The sequence below is a fragment of the Gymnoscopelus microlampas genome (assembly GCF_963454915.1).
Source record: "Gymnoscopelus microlampas genome assembly, chromosome: 4".
Taxonomy (NCBI): domain Eukaryota; kingdom Metazoa; phylum Chordata; class Actinopteri; order Myctophiformes; family Myctophidae; genus Gymnoscopelus; species Gymnoscopelus microlampas.
This window is the reverse complement of record NC_139941.1, coordinates 38,644,280-38,656,892: the sequence shown is the minus strand read 5'-3', so window position 1 is coordinate 38,656,892 and position 12,613 is coordinate 38,644,280.

Here is a 12,613-nt window from a genome sequence, read left to right as displayed (position 1 = left end):
GGAGGACTCCACAAGATGAGGAATTTGGATTATAGCTTTGTTTAGTGAGATTTATTTGGAAAGCAATGAAACTTCCTGGCTGTAGAACCCACTTCGTCCATAATGAGCCCATGTTAAACCAGGACTGGATGTTATTCCCCTCCAAAATAGAAGTGCCACTCTGGTGTGGAGGATTTGATGTTGGTGTTAGAAGGCTTTTTCGTCTGTTGGATTTTAGAACTGTCCAAACTGTTTCTTGGGAAAATCCTTTCCCGTACAAAAACATCTCAAATGAGAATATGTTTAGATTTCAAATTTCAAAAGTGTGACTGGTAGCTTTTACCTCTTAAACAGTTTATATCAGTATATTTCATAATTCTAATAAATAATTCACCATTACACTCAATCTGTGTGATGTTAGAATATAATACAGCCATTAGCTATTTGCTAATTTTATTGTGCTATATGTGGGACTCCGAGAAACTGCATCCACCTCTGGAAAGGTCTCATGTGGAGCCTGCCCAAGCCAAACCAGGTGTATGGCCGAAGCCATGAGACCCGCCGCCTGCATGCATAGCCTGTATGTGACTTGTCGCCCCACGCGAAAAGACCTCACACAGGCCAAGAAGCTGTCTATCCTGTCCCGGGACAGACGCGCCGTGACTCGTGAGCGTGGTCGAGTCCAGCGAGATCCCTATGAAGGTGGTCCGCTGAGATGGGACCAAGACCTTCTTTAGGACGTTGATGGTGAAATCCAGAGACGTCAGGTGGGAAACGGCCACGTCTATGTAAGTCGACAGACGGATTCCCTGCCGCCTTAGTGGAGCTATGGCCGCCTGGGTGCACTTCACGAACACCCTGGGACTCAGCGACATTCCGAAGGGAAGGACCGTGTACTCGTACACCCGCACCTCAAAGCCAAATCGCAGGAACTTCCTGTGCGGTGGATAAATTGGAATGTGGAAATAAGCATCCTTGAGGTCGATGCTGGTCCACCAATCCCCTTGACGCACTGTCCGCAGCGGCGACACGGTCGTCAACATCCACACTTTTGAAAATTTGAACACCGTCAGGTATTTGTTGAGACCCTTCAGACTCAGAATGGGTCGTACGCCCCCCCCCTCCCCCTTCTTTTTCACCAGAAAATATTTTGAATAGAAACCCAGGCCCAGAAAGCCACAACAGCGTTATGTCAAAGACTAGGGTGGGGGTAGTGATTGGAGCTGGGAGGTCTTGTGTAGCCAATGCTGATGGATGGATAAGGACTGGGGTTCAAGGGCCTACTCTGTGTGGAGTTTGCATGTTCTCCCCGTGTCTCCTAGGGTAGTTAATACCCTCACAAAAACATGTAGTAATCCTGGTCACTATACTGCCTCCCCCTGGTCAGCCGGGGCGCCTGATGGAGGAGAAGGGAACTGGTTGGAATAACGTGTTCCTTCCACGCACTATGTCCAACCAGGGAAACTCCCCCCTGTCGGGTGATAAGAAGCGGCCTGCTTGCTCCTCATGCATTGAAGGAGGCATGAGCTTCAGCTTGGGCTCTCCCTAGGCTGGCAGAGTGTAGGTAGTGCCCAGGATTACATAGGCAATTGGCACTGGGTGAAAAAATGTGGGTTACAAAATCGTGGGATAAAAATTATTAAAAAAAAAAAAAAAGGACTGGGGTTCAGTCAATGTAGTGGAAGTTCTGTCTGAGTTTTTCTGAATAAAGAAGGATATTTGTACTTGCCCTCTAACAATGGAATGCAAACAGTGAGGGAAGGACAATAAAACTCCACTTTTGGCTGTGAAGAAGCTGCTAGGGAAAGTATCATGCAAAGCATGCCTGGGTCATATATTGTTCCATCTCAGCATTGCATGACTCGCTGTTTGTTCCATGCTGATGTGTGGGTTTGTGTCCCTTCAGTTTGCTTTTGCATAAGGTAGCCCAGGCTTTAACAATGCCCACCACATTTCCTTACATTGAAAGGAAGAAAGGAGTGATAAGAAATGCCCCACCTCAACTTAAAACAGACTGTGGGCCTAGGCTGTGCTTTTGTCTCGTAGTGAAGGTTCAACTGATGTGGAAGCATAACCCTGTCACGAATCATGTAAATCAGTATACTCATTCATCCCTTGTGAACAAACTCTGTTCAAATAAGGAGTCCTTATAATTATTATTATTTAATTATGATTTAACCTCTTGAACCCTAGCATCGCTATTACAGGATGAACATTTAGAAAAAGTAGCAGATCTGCAAGCTCACAACACGCCACAATTGTAAATCAACTATTTTCTGCGGAAATAAGAAGGGGTAGTAGATCCCTTGGGGGACACTGGTCAATTAAGTATAGGGTTTAAGTGGTTAAAACGTTTGTCACATGTTCATGTATTGTGCCTGCTTTGTAAATGTCCTTTTGGTGAAAAGTGAAGTAATTCAGCCTATTATGCTTCTTGAACGACCATGGCATGTGGACATCACAGAGATGGATTAATGGTTATTGTCTCTGCCAGGCCTACTAATATTCCTGCACTACACTACCTGCACACTATTGATCGCTATTTTGTTATGTTTTACATCAACTTATCCTTACGTGTATACAAGTATTATTTCAACAGCAATTTAACAGCAAAAGTAACATTTTTTGTTTGTATTTTATCGTTTTTAACACATTGGCTGCCATTGACGCAGATCTGCGTTCATTTGCGCAAAAGCCCGTTGGCTGCCATTGACGCAGATCTGCGTTCTTTCAAAAAAACATTTTTTTCAAAATAAAAGTTTTTTTTTTTTTTTTTTTTTAATTTTTAAAAAAAAACCAAAGACCAAGGAGATATGATTTTCCGAAGAGTTTTGCTCCCAGACACTTCCTTATAACTGAAAACTTAAAAATTATGTATCTCGGCTCCTAAGTGCTTTTTTTTTCTCATTGAAAAAGTCTGGCAGCCAGCTGTAGGTAAAAATTCAAAAAGCTGGCAGCCAATTAAGTTTCATCGCAAAATTTATTAGACTACAAAGTTGCACTGTTTACACATTTATTTATTCTAATTTAATACATACATTTCTTATTTTTGATTGTTTTGTTTGACACTGCATGTTTTCCATGCAAAGCCCCTTTGAATTTAAATTGCTCAGTCTGGAAGTAGTTTTTTGCTCTTTTCTCATGTGCAAGAAAATGCACATGTGTCCCTTCTGTGTTGTTATAAATAGTCAAACTGATAATGTATCTAACTATAAATCTATCTGTGATCACATCGGAATGGAAGTTTACAGCATTTTAAGCACACGCTTTTTCAATTGGACACAATACATCAATCATCTCCCCTCATCAGGGAATAATGAATCAAAGAAGAAGAAAGATTATGAGCACATGTTATGGATAGCATCATGTCTTTCATGTCCATGTCACATAATTTTATAAATGTCCTTATTAATTACTTCATATAGCTCCAGCAGCCTCTTTGTAAAGGAAACCAAAAGAGCTGGTAACACAAAATTCATCTATAAAATATGTGCTTTGAAACTGAATGACTGCATCAAATGCATGATGTGCTGATCCAAGTTTTGTTATGAAATGGTAAGATGTGGTATATTCACTTCTGTTTGGCATGCATTTATCAAATTCACTGACTCTTACAGCTTTTTATTCAATTAAACATTTATTTCATTCTGTTAACCGAAACAAATACAGTGGGCACATTTACCTTGTGATATGCTCTTACTGAAAAACTTGACACCTGTTTGGAAAAGTGCTTGCAGGCATGAAATTAATCTAATATGTATGTGGCAAAATCATCCTGTAAACGTGTAAAGACAAGCCCAGATCAATTCTTGTTTTTGTATTATGGCTAATATTATTGGGGCTGAAGAGCCATTGGGTCAATTCAGCAGAAAATGTGGTTCCATTTGCCTTGAGGTTAAACGCAATGCAACAGCTGTGAGATTGTTTGCTCTCTATAAGTGAATAATGGAGGACTGTGACGGCCCTGGGCCCTGTCTACTGGCCTGTTTACCTGACATGGCTCTTTCCCTGCTCTTCTTAATTGTGCTCTGTTTCCCAGACAGGTAAAGATGAGTTCATGATCTGCAGCTGGGTGGAGGCCTTTTAAGGGCCATTGGGCCAAGGTTGTGGTGGCTCTTGGTCCTCTCCTCTAGGCAGGGTGCCCCTTTTAGTTGTATTTATTAGTTTTCTCATAAGCTATGTGCTTTGGGAACCTGGGGCTCGTCTAACTGTGGACATAGGGTGATGTAAATCTTGAATAGGTGTTGGCAAAGATAAATACCCGCCTAAACCCTGATTTGATGCATGGTGTGTACTGTGTACAGAAGTCCAATTGATTGGGGATTAGAATTCTTGGTTACCGGTTGAGTAACATTTGGTGATCTCGCCTAGGGTGCCAGGATGGCCAGAAACGCCGGAGGAGACTCAGATGCTAGAATTGCAGAATTGAGAGGGACCAGAATTATGTTCCCAGTAGTGTAAAATCAACAGGGCTTGTCGCTCTTGCACCTTCTTGCATCTTTCCTCCCTGCTTACTTTCCCATGCATGCTGGCATCAAACTCGGATGCCAGCATGCATCGGTCGGTCGGTCTGTCCCTCTTTTCCTCTGCACACACGTCATGCGAAGTCCGGCCATTCAGATTTAAACCACTAGGGGTCTGGCAGAACCAGGTCTCCTGGTCTTGTTTCCAAAGGAAGTGAACACAGCTTCTGAACGATTCTTTGGCCCCATGGTCACTGAACTAAATATTGGACCCAATCCCCACAAGCCACACAATATACAAAAATGTCATATTAAAATGGCTAAAAGAGAGACAAATCAGGAGAAAATCTACTTTATTTTCAACCTTTCTCTGTCCAGCAACACACTCTTGTGGCTCCAATTGGGATGGTGTATCTTCATAAATTAACCAACTTTGACAGCAGTCTCCTCACAACCGGTAGGTAGGCGGGGACCAGCCTCACCAAATTTTGAGCAAAAAAATACTTTTTTTCTATCCATTAGTCACCCCATGGAGACTTGTACTCATGTATATTTAGGGTTTTTGTTGCATTCCTAAGCCAATAATTTGATGACCAGCGGACCGGTAGGGAGCGGTTCCTTTAGGAGATACAAAGGAGACTCTTTGTGTCTCCTACCGGAACAGCTGATGTCTCTGCTGTTTTGTTGTTGATACTGTTTTATTTCTGTTCTATTCTTGTCTGCATTATTTAGCCTGTAGGTGTTATGTAGCCTGTAGGTTATGCCAGCGTTTGTGGTGGTTTATTGCCTTCCCCCATGCTAATAGCAGATCATTGTAGCTGCCACATAATGTTGTGTCATTATAACAACAACAACAACAATAGTCTATATATTATTATTATGCTATAATTTACGGAATCTCTGTCTGTCTGTCACACAAAATTTGTCCCCAGCATAACTCGGAGCGTCCGACCTTTCAGTTTGAAACTTGCTGTGTGTGTGTCATATCACCCCGAGGTGTGCAAAGCTCACAATTTTCTGACCCACCACCGATGATTTACGATTTGACATAACACGAACGGCGCTGAATCGGACTTCAGATGGCGTGCCTCCGTCTTTTCGTTGTAAATTTTTTTTTGCCTAACTATTTCCTAACTTAATATTAGAGGCTGTGGTCTGTTCGGTCCGCCTTGCTGGGGGTGAGCGTTCCGCGGTAAGCAGGGCGAGTGGTCCACCGCTGGGGGAGAGAGTTCTGTGCAAAAAATGGGAAGGGTGTGTTTTGGGGCGACCGTTCCGGTTGCCGTATCAGTAAGTCCCTGAGTGGCTAACCTGACCTGTCAGCTTAACTGATTGGCCGAGCTTCGCATAACGTTTGAGCCGCATAGCCAGTATAAATGGAATGGCGGTTAAGGCGCAACCACATACAGGCTCTAATGCAGCCTGACAGCAGGTTTGTAGGTTCAATTCCCGAGCCCGACGACCTTTGCTGCGTGTCACTCCCTGTCTCTCTCTCCGTGTTTCCTGTCACTCTCCACTACTACTTTCCAAATACAGGTAGAAAATCCCCCAAAAAAATATATTAAAAAAAAAAGTGTCATATGTTCTCTCTTTCTGTTAGAATGCTAGAGGACTGGTGGCATACGTCGCCGTCCCGATAGTGGGAGGCATATCTGAACTGTGTTCCAGTACTTCACATATGTGTATGGCACAGTGTGTGGGGTATGGCACCGTACATTGGTGAATACTCAGTAGGCCTGTAGATTCTCTCTACTTACTGTCCATGGATAGGGCGCTCTTCTAGCATTCCCCTTTATTGTAGTTCCTATGGTGGAGTATTGCTTATATACTGTTTTAAACAATTGTATAGGTAGGTATAATAAAAGTCCTATTTTATCTACTTTTATTAATTGAATTAATTAATCAAATCTATGATTTGGGGGGATTTCCTTTTCATCACTATACAGTATCATTATAAAGGATATGTGAGCTTTTAGCTGGTTTGAGTGTTAAAGGCTGTATACAAAAACAAAAAAGAATCCGGGCCTTGCCATGACCTGGACACAAAAGGTAGAGCAAGAATATCATTAAGGCCTTTATCTTATCTGTAAATTAGATTTATATATATATATATATGTATATTTAATGTACAGACACATGAAAATGTATAATGTAAGTCAAATAGTCACCTATTTCTGAGGAATATCCATATAGGCTTACTCTGAACATTATAATCGTAAGCAAAGACATGTTGAAACAACACATGTTGAAACATTAATGTCTAAAATATTAATGTCTGAATTCCACTTCTTTAATGATGGAGATGCCAAGCTGGGGTTCATGTGTGACTTTGCATCTTCACTCATCAATCATGTGTTAATGGTGACATTAAAGCAAAGACATATGAGTTCTTCAGATACAAACAATGTGTTTGATCAGACATAAGGTTCATGTTCATACTGAGTTGGCAGATGCATTTTAAGTGATTGCTCTTTGAAACATTGCCAGTGCACTGCATATCGTTGCTGTTGGGTGGAAACCTTGTATGTTCCTATTATCATTTTTAAAACATTTAAAAATAGTGGAAATAGCTAGCTCACAACGCATCGCAACACTTTGTGAGCTTGTAGATATACTATTTTCACTACTTTTGTGCAACACTCTTGTATGATGATTTAGTAAAAAAAACGTTAAAAGAACGGAAAAATGATGGAGATACAAGTTTCTGCCGACAGCAACGATATGATCTTAATCGCATCACAATAAAACTGTAATAAGACATGACAAGAAGTTGATGAAAACGTATACTTTCTATTATGACTGAAATAATTAGATACATGCACACACACACTGTATGTTAATGTCATTGTGCACAGATTGACCTCTTGAGCTAATATAAACAGTCTTGGTGTTTACACTGATGTGGCACTGACAACTGTTCTCTAGTGTCAATTGGGCCACAGATTGTGACAGGCCAGATCTGACACCATGCTTAAATGTTGGTTTTGTGCACTCATGGTAATACCTATGTTTAAGTATTGAAAGTGGTTTCCAGTGGTGGAAGAAGTACTAAAATGTTTTACTTTAGTAGTTCACCCAAAAAATGACTTGTTTTCTATAAATTACACATTTGAATTCATGGAAACTTTTTTGTTTTTATCTTATTCCTTATTCCTAAACCAATAATTTATACTTAATGTAATGCTTGCTAAAATGAACAGATATATTTGCCTTGAATCTAGGACCCCCAAATTGACATCTAAAAAATATGCTGTAGGCCTACCAGGGACCCCCAGAAGCAAATTTTCAATATTTTCCATAAATAGCAGATCTACAAGCTCATAGCTTGTCACTTCGTGCCACACTATGAGCTTGTATATCGGCTATTTTTGAATAGCCAAAGTATAAAATGTGATAAAAGTGGTTAAAATGATTGTGTGACGCTATATTAACTGATTTTGCTGGGGACCCCCGGGGACCCCCTGGTACCCCCCAACCCCACTTTGATAACCAATGGTTAAACTTTAGGCTAGCAGAACTACAATCCCCACAATGCAAAGCGGACACATTTCGGGACGGGTGGAGTGGGTAGATTGTCGAGGTGATGCTCAGGCAGGGGGAGCCAGGTTTCTTTACCACAGGGGAGGAGGATGCGCGTATATTACCGACACTGAAAGAAAGTCTCGTACTAAAATCCTTGGATTTTACGGAGCGTGGAGGAGCTACACATTCAAAACAAGGTCAAACTCGCATAAAGTTGCTGGTTTTGAGTAGTTGCGCTACTCTTTAAGTTCTCGGAACATGCGATCCAGTGGATATAGCAGTTTGTTTTTGGAGGGGAAAGTTTTCAACATTCAGTTTGCCAGTCGTTTGGTCAACGTACGTAGTCGTTTCCACACTGGCTGTTCTACAGCCCCCCGCCAATAAGGTGAGTTTTCAACCAGAAGATATTTGTTGTCAGTTTATCCATCCTTGTTCCTTAGCCGTCTTTGTCAAGTGAAGTGATGCCACTAGTCATCTCAGTAGTAGACAGAATGTCTGACAAACTCTGCTGCTTTGTTTCTTGTGCCTAGTGTGAAACTAAATGAACACTTAACAACACAATATCCTTTGATACAAGCAGGACACATAAATAATCACTAATGGTGAAATTCAGTGTTGTTGGTTTTTAGATGCTTACTACAGGGAGGACTGCATGTTGAAGTCTGGCTTTAGTGAAATGATGTGTGTGGACTTCTCTTTTGTTTTAAATATTTAAAAATATAGATAGAATAATCATAATAGATAGTTGAGGAAAAGGCAGAAAACCACAGGGTATTGCAGCAAAATATGTTTTCTCTTGAGCCACCATGGAGAAGTGGAATTCTCCTGCCCTTTTAATTTACTACTAGGCAGCTCAACTGGCACAGAAATTATTGTTGAACTGTATAATCATACCTACAAACAAACAGTAAGTCTATAGAGAAAGACGTGGCAAGGCGTCCTATCCTTTAGACCTGAGCCTGAATGCTGTTTGGTAATCGACCTATGATTAGGTTAGGTTTGGACTAGTGGTTTAAAAGCTTTTTAGAGTTGTGAGTGCAACGAGTTAGTTATTTATCTGATAAACAGCTCTTTAAGGAACATGTTACAGTAACATTTTTACAGGGTTGTGTTGAGTTGTTTTTAATGTGTTGATGTAAAGTTGATTTGGTGGTGTGCAAATAAATGAGTTGATCACTGGTATACTACCAAGGTTTCAAGTTTCATTATTATTGGGACGCCCCATACCAAACATTTTCAAACTCAGGCGGTATTGACTGAATGACATGCAATGTCATCTTGACATTGATTTTCACTTTCCAGGACCCATGCAAGCTCATTCATGTCATGCTATTGGAAACCTACAGACTAGAAATTGTGTGTTACTGTCTGACTGACGAGGAAAAACCTGGAGATTTGTGTTTTCCTGAAAACAGTAGCCGGGGGGGGAATAGTCAAATGGAGCTGAATTGCACCATCATGGCAAAAAAAAGGATATGTGTGCCAGCCACCTGGCCTGTTCCTGGGAATGCAGGATTGACTGGGGTTGGGCTACAGAATTGGAGAGCAGAGGAATTGTATGCATGGATGCCATTGAACAGTAATTATGGAGCTGGCCACACTTTGGCGTAAGCCAGTAACCGGTGTCATTGTATGATGACAGAAGCAAGATGTGTCTTCCATGTAAATATCCACTAATCTAAGCCCTCTGATTTGGCAGATTTTCAGAAATGATGTGATCCCTAAAGAACGTAGAAAAACAAGTAGGCTTTTCCCTGCTGTTTGATCTCCTTGGCTGTTGAATTCCCTAAGTTTCATTATGTTAACACTGGGAGCTGGAGAGTTGATAAGCTTTTTATGATTTTAAAAATCAATGGATATTATGTCATGTTGTGTTTGTTCTAAATTAATACAAATAATGGTATAAAAATATATAAATTAATCATTGTCTGAATCTACACTGCTGTGTTTGTACATTAGAACTAGCCTATATGTGTACTGGCTTCTCAAAAATATAGTAGGTACTCAAAAAACAATACAGCCTATATGTGCAAATGCTGGGGTCCTCAGTATATAGCCTGTTATTTATTTTTATGAAATAAATTCCTTGTGATCTGTATTCTGATATATTTTTAAAGCCTTGATATCAATCTATATAGCCAATTCTTAAACATTTAGGGAAGTGTTACTTGCCACCTTCACTGTTACACTGACTGCAGCCTTACAGAACCACTCACTGCTTACTGATTCAAGGTGTTGTTGCAAATCTGAATGCATTCAGTTACATTGCTGCAAAATGCGCTTGGAAAATGTCTTCCAATACAGATCAAAATCCAAAAGCATTTTTACAAATGGTATACATGTGAGCAAATGATTTTCCACTTTCCAAAGTATATGCATTCACTTTTGAAAGTGACCTATGTAACCTGTTACAGGCTGTCTGTCCCTGTAATTACATAGGACAGGTTATCAGGGGAGTGAACAGTTGTCTTTGAATAAAATACAGATTGGTATTAGGTCTTTGAATCCATTAACAAGCAAGACACTTCAGAACATTTAATGTACGTTTTCTTTTTGTTTTGGTCAACGACGTCAACAGCAAGCTTTTACTGATGTATAATTCCTCTGTAATGAAAACATAAAGCTACCGAATAAATGTAAGTTAATTCAACAAAAGTAAGTTGGACTAAACCTAATCATATAGGATGCAGTTTTGTGATTTAGGGTTTTTGCTTGGTCACGTTTGGAAAAATAATGCATTTGAATATTCTGAACTTCGTTGTGAATGTAAGGAGTGTACAGCTCCTCTCCATTTAGATACTGGGAATATTCTCTCCATTGTGTGTTCATCATTAATAGTGTGTCTGAACAACATATATCGACCACGATTACTTTTTGTACGACATCAGTATCAGCAATTATGCAGCCGATGTGTCCTGATTTTTATACTTTAAGGTAGCCAAAAATGTGTATCCCTTTCTTCTCCCCAATTTATTTGTTATGCCAATTAATTCCTCCACACACACATTTCTGTGTGTTGTCACTGCTGTTGTACCCTACTGGCTCACCTGCCAGTGAGGAGCCCCTGCCGGGAGGACGTAGCGCCTCCAACATCTCACGGCCAACACTCCCTGCAGACAGGTGCCACACCAACCCGTAAATATCACTCTCCCCGCTTCCCTCCTCCAAACAGACTCTCAATAAAGCCGGATGCACCTCTGTGGATTCAAACCCCTAGACTCTGTGGTGGTGGGCAGGTATTTCACTACACCAGTGATGGGAAAAAACGTTCATTTCAGTGTTCGAATGATTTCGTTCATGTTCACGGCAGTGATCCGTTCAAATGATTCGTTCACGTTCAACGTTCAGTAGCACTTCCGGACCGGTCCCGGCGGAGCACATGGGCTACTATATGCATGCAACTGTGTGCATCCGACTGACATAACTGCACAGAAACACATTACTGTCATTCACGCTCTAATTGCGCAATCTTTTTTGTTCTATAATAATGTGTAGAAGTAATAAATAGCTACAATAAATAATGTAAAGTAATTTTGAACGAAAGCCTGAACGTAACAGTTTCAAGAAGTGAACTTCGTTCACGCCAGAAGATTGAATCATTTACAACGAATCGTTGTGAACGTCCCATCACTACACTACACCGCCCGAGCGCCATTTTTAACCACTTTCATCCTGGCATCCCTATTCTGGGCATGTCATAATAGGAGAACATTTTCAAAGGCCTTATGCTTAAGTAAAAAGTTAAATGTTAACGGTGCACTTTTTGACAAAATATTGGTCAAAACATCTGTAATTGGTGGTCTAGGACTCATTCAGGTCAGGAGTCACTTTGAGTACACAATGAGTGCATTCTATGTATAGTAAGCCACAGGTTGAGCCGATGCTTCGACGTGAGCATAACATGACAGAGCATTCTGTGTCCCACACTTGAAGACACTGTTTTCATCTCCCTCAATTATGGACTGTTGTCTTAGTGATCATGTCGTGATGAGAGCCCAGGGAACGTGGTCGGCTGCATGCTCTCTGGACTTCCTTCTGTCTGGCAGCAGAAGTGGATTCTTGGATCCTGCCCAAACACTGACTCACTGCTTACAGGGCTGGGATGACCAAGCTGCTTTATCCCCATGGACCCCATGATCCAACTCAGCTGCCGGAACACTGGCCCATTCTTGGAAAGTGAAATTGAATTGGTTTGTGAATAGAACACATGAGTGTTTTAATGAAGGACGCTCACAGAAACCACTAGCTCCTCAAAGAAATCAAAGAAGCTTGAATGTCTTGTTGGCGTAGACCAAAAGTTTACTTAACCACAGTATGATAATGAAAGCAACGACATCAGACTAAGAATGGTTTGAGTAGCCATGGAATAGACCCAACTTTGGATTCAGCATTTTTAAATGACAGGGCAATCTCAAATTAGTTTAGAACTAAACATTAATTGAGTCTGCAAAAACTATGCGATATTCGAACTGTGGTGCCACTATATATGTCTATATATGTCTATGAATTGAATACCAAGGCCCTCATTGGAAACAAGTCCGCAAGGACTTTTATGAACGGACCTGTTAGACAAAGTATTTTAAATGTAAATGTGTTGTTTTACATTTTTTGCCTAATAAAATATTAAATCAATCAAACATCATTATTTATAA